This window comes from Palaemon carinicauda, chromosome 12 (assembly GCF_036898095.1).
Source record: "Palaemon carinicauda isolate YSFRI2023 chromosome 12, ASM3689809v2, whole genome shotgun sequence".
Taxonomy (NCBI): domain Eukaryota; kingdom Metazoa; phylum Arthropoda; class Malacostraca; order Decapoda; family Palaemonidae; genus Palaemon; species Palaemon carinicauda.
Window position 1 is genome coordinate 43,939,391 of NC_090736.1, and position 5,421 is coordinate 43,944,811.

A 5,421-nucleotide genomic window follows, 5' to 3' on the forward strand; every position below is an offset into this window, starting at 1 on the left:
CAGTCAAGACGAAGAAATTCAGCAAAAAATTTTTGGACTTTTAACTAAATATCATGATGTTTTTTCCACTACGGATGGATCCTTAGGAAAAACAGATGTGATCGAGCATCAAATAAGGTTAAAGGACAAGCAGAAAATTATCTATGTACCCTCGTACAGACTCACTATGAAATTCCAGAATGAAATAAATGATGAAGTAGGTAAAATGCTAGAAGAAGGAGTCATTAGGAAATCGAACAGCCCTTATAATTTTCCATTAATAGTTGTACCGAAAAAAGATCGAACATGGCGTATCTGCGTAGACTTCCGTCGTCTAAACGAGGAGACGATCTCTGATCGATTCCCAGTGCCATGTACTGACGATATTTTGTCTTTGTTAGGTCAGAATAAATATTTTACCAGTTTGGACTTACTTAAAGGCTTTCACCAGATATCATTAGAAGAAGATAGTATCCCATACACAGCCTTCAGCACAGCCAGGGGACTTTATGAATTTTTACAGATGCCTTTTGGTTTACGTTGTGCTCCCATAACATTTAAAAGAATGATTAACATAGTGTTTGGAGACTTGCTAGGGGATATATTGCATGCCTATATGGACGACCTTGTAACTTTTCCAACACCTTAGAAGAACATCTACGTAAATTAGAACTAGTACTACAGAGACTAAAACAACATAACTTAAGGGTAAAGATTAGTAAGTGTGAATTTTTCAAAACAGAATTAATATATTTGGGTTTCATGGTGTCAAGCCAAGGTCTTAAAGTAGTCCATGATAAGGTGTCGGCTATCCGTAATTTTCCCATACCTACTAATGTCAAGGGAATACAGCAATTTCTGGGTTGTAGTGGATATTACAGGCGTTTTATACGCAACTATTCAATAATAGCTGCTCCTTTAACTGATCTTACGAAGAAGGGCGTAGATTTCATATGGTCTGAGCAGCATCAAAAGGCGTTTAATACCTTGAAAGATGAACTGTGTAGTTCTCCTATCTTAAAATTTCCTGACTTCGGTAAGGAATTCTTCATTGCAACAGACGCCTCAGACTTAGGAGTAGGAGGGGTATTGCTTCAGCAATATGATAAACAATTTTTCCCGATAGCTTTCTATTCTCGAAAACTGAGAACTTCCGAAAGTAAGTATGCAGTAATAGATAAGGAAGGGCTAGCTATTGTTAATTCACTAGTGCATTTTAAGTTCATAATATACGGTTATCCCGTTAAGGTTCTTACTGACCATAAACCACTAACCGAGTTTTTTAAAGGCTTCAACCACAGCCCCAAACGAACTCGGTGGCATTTGATCATTCAAGACTTTGGCGCGAGAATCGGGTATTTACCTGGGAAAGCAAATATCATTGCGGATGCGTTATCACGCAACCCCGTGTCATCTTGTACGGAGCCTTTAGCTGAATTAATAGATATATCAACATCCATGCCTATTGTTAAAACAATATCTGAACAAGAAGATTTAGGCTGGAGCGCTGAATTATTACAGACTGAGCAAAGAAAAGATCAGAAATTAGAAACAATTATAAATGCTTTGAAAGGCAATCATAAGGAAAAGGGATATATAAAGCATAAGCATCAGAATTATATAATCAAAGATAATATTCTGTGTAGGACCGTGACAAGGAAAACCCGCAATACACCACATGTAACTAACGACCAGGTAGTGGTACCAATCTCACTTGTTTCCACTGTCCTGAATTGGTTGCATGCAAATCCATTACATGGACACCCGGAGTTCTCATTAATGTCACAGAAAGCCAAATCATTGTTTTATTGGCATACAATGCTTACAGATATAAAAAAACACATAGCTAATTGTCGCACATATCAGGAAAGCAAAGGGCATACGAAAACACCTGTCAGCCTAGGGGCTTATCCCGTGCCCAATCAACCCTTTGAAAGAATACATTTAGATTTGTTAACAGGATTTTACGAGTCAGACAGAGGAAATAAGCACCTCTTAGTAATTGTAGATGCTTTAACTCGATATACAGAACTAATAGCGCTTAAAACTAAAACTGCGATTGAATGCGCTAGGAAGTTTTACGAGTGTTACATTTGTAAACATGGAATTCCACACATAATAATCGCAGACTCGGGTGGAGAATTTAATAATCACTTTCTTACCTCATTGTGTGAATTCCTTAGCATAAAGAAAATAAATACCATGATATATCACCCAGAGTCGAATGGGCTAGTGGAAAGAGCAAATAGGAAGGTTTTAAATATATTAAGAGTAACACTAGGGGGATCAGACCCCAACTGGGATATTGCAATACCTGCGGTACTGAGTACTCTGAATCATTCATATCATATGTCAATTAAAATGTCACCGCATGAAGCATTGCATGGTACCCCAGTTAGAACGCCTTTCCATGTATTAACGCCTACAACTAATCTATCAAATCCTTTAAAAGAATGTATAAATGCAAGCAAAAGTCGTTATGATATCCTTCGAAAGAATTTAGAAGAATCACAAATCATAATGAAAAGGAATCATGATAAAATAGCGAAGCCAACTAAAACATATACTGTGGGTGATAATGTATACATACAGGTAAATGTACGTAAAGGACTCAATTATAAACTAACACCTAAGTTTGAAGGCCCATTTAACCTTTTGGAAACATTAACAGCCAATAGGTTTAGAGTTCAAAACGTATCCCAACTCACTGATGAGAGAATCGTACCATTGGCTCACATAAGAAATAAAAAAAAAAAAAAAAAGAGAGGGAAAGAAGTGAGGGAAAGATTTTTAATTGTATGTTAAAAGTTTTCTTCTTAATACAGGATTAATTACATATATTTTTCTCGTTACAGGTTTCCAAGATGAATTTTTTGTTGTTGGGAGTGATATTGTTCGCTCAGACATTTTTCTCGTGTGGGATGAGCTCTAAAACTAAAAGTATAGATTTTAAATATGGCACTATAGTTGAAAGACAAGAAGACGTTTTTATTACATCTAGTAACGTAGTTGTAGAAGTGCATATGCAAGCAATTTTTCTTCCAGAGAATGACGTCACTAGCTTAAAAAGCGCCATTTCAAGGTTTGCTGTCTCATTAGTTGAGTTGCATAGAAGACATTTTCATTTGCCTACAGAGAGTTCGCTTGGATCGACACTAAAAGTTGCAGAGATGCTATCTGATGACTTGCAAAATAAGACTTACGAGACAGAATCTTTGGCTCGTGACCTTTTGATGTGGACTGTAGGACACGAACATAAAGAGAGACGTAACCCGTTTATTTTTGCTGCACTAAACATCTTTGGGTCTATTGCAAGTTTAGGTTTAGGAATTTCCAATTGTCTTAAGATTAGTAATCAAAATAAGAAAATGGAGTTCTTGACTCATGAAGATGAATTGATTATGTCAGAACTAAGGAATCAGTTAGCTTCAATCAATTAAATTATGGATTTAGTAAATGAACATTCAAGTAATATCAGTCAGATTATGGAAGTACAGGATTTGTTGGCAATTTTAACGTATTATGATTCGAAAATAGATCACATACATAACAGAATTGCACATTTCATTGAGAAATCAAAAGATTATGTAGAAGCTATCACGTTAGCAACTAAAGGTGTACTGTCACCTCATTTGTTGCCTATAAAATACTTAAAGTTAGTTCTGGAGAACGGACGGGAGAAACTAGGCTATGTTCCTTTGTTAGACGCACGTAAGTTAGAATTTTATTACAGCCTAATTACAGTAAGCGTTGAAAATAACAAGATTATGATTACAATTCCTTTTGATTCTTCGGATGCCTGGCAATCTTACAGGATATCACCATTTCCGACTTTCATGACGAATCACTCAAATCCAGTAATATCCAGTTTGACAGGACACGTATTGATTTCCCCAGACAAGGAAACATATACGGTCCTTAAAGACTTAAATCAATTAACTCACTGTTCAGACGCAATGGATAGAAAAATATGTAGAGCTGACTCATTTGAATTCCATAAAAACTTAATGGATTCATGCGAGTTTGGTATAGTGCTAGACGGTGCTCTCTCCCATACAAGTGAAAATTGTCTGGATAAGCTTTATCCCTTTGACAATAATGAGTTCAATTGCAGACTGAACAACGGCTCGTGGATACGATACGACAAGGACGGCTTCAATGTATCATGCCCGGACGGATCCACGTCCTATTCCCAAATCTTCGCTGCAGCAGATGGTTGTATCGGGACATCCCCTAATTCCATGGTGAGAGGGATCAAGACCATCATCCAGGAACGAGCCTACTTCGCGAACTTCACGTGGTCGACTACAATGCCATCACTACCTCTCCCATACAACAAACAGTTAGCCAAGCGGTTGATGAAATTGACCGAGATGGACCACCCGTCACCGACTTATAAAGAATTTCTTCACCCCATACTACTAGCAGGAACAGACGTGACGGTGATGATATTTATCGCCGTTTGGCGTAGGTTAAGGAACAGTTTGCAGCTCAAACGGAACGTTTTGCCATGTCCAGACAAAACTCCTTATTTAATTCAATTTAAAGCCGTTTGAAAGTGGCCCCTTCATTCGCTAAAAGGAGTAAAATTGTCTTGGAATAGCGTAGTGTACGAAAAGCAGTTAGTACGCTAGTAATATGTAATTGAAGAGACTACAGAACATTTGCATTTTTAAAAGTACATTTAAAAAACATTTAAAAAATGAATAATTTTTTTTTCTCGGCATCTAATAGAATATATAAGCCGGAATGTTAAAATAAAAGAGAGATAGAAAAAAAACAGAATCTATGGGCATCTAATAAAATATATAAGCCATATATATATATATATATATATATATATATATATATATATATATATATATATATATATATATATATATATATATATATATATATATATATATATATATATATATATATATATATATATATATATATATATATATATATATATATATATATATATATATATATATATATATATATATATATATATATATATATGTGTGTGTGTGTGTGTGTGTGTGTGTGTGTGTGCGTGTACGAAACCATGGTACGTGTACATACCAGGAATTCGTGTTTGTGCACTAAAATTGAATCTTTACCAAGGTAACAAATATTTTCATTAATTACCGTATTGTAATAATCTATGTTTCTGACAAAGGTAACAATTATTCTTTAACAAAGTTACCGAATCATATGTATATCAGTATTTTTTTGGGGTACCATATAATCATTTGCTAGCAATGTACCATATATGTGATCTGTATTTATCATGCATTTTTTTCTTTGCTTTGGTAATATCTTTTCATATGCATTATTGTTATTATTTTTTTTAATATGCCTATTTGAACATTCGTCCTCATTTGCTTATGGCTAAAGTTAAACAAAGAATAATACATATATCCAGTCACACTCCTAGTAAACATATTTTGGCGT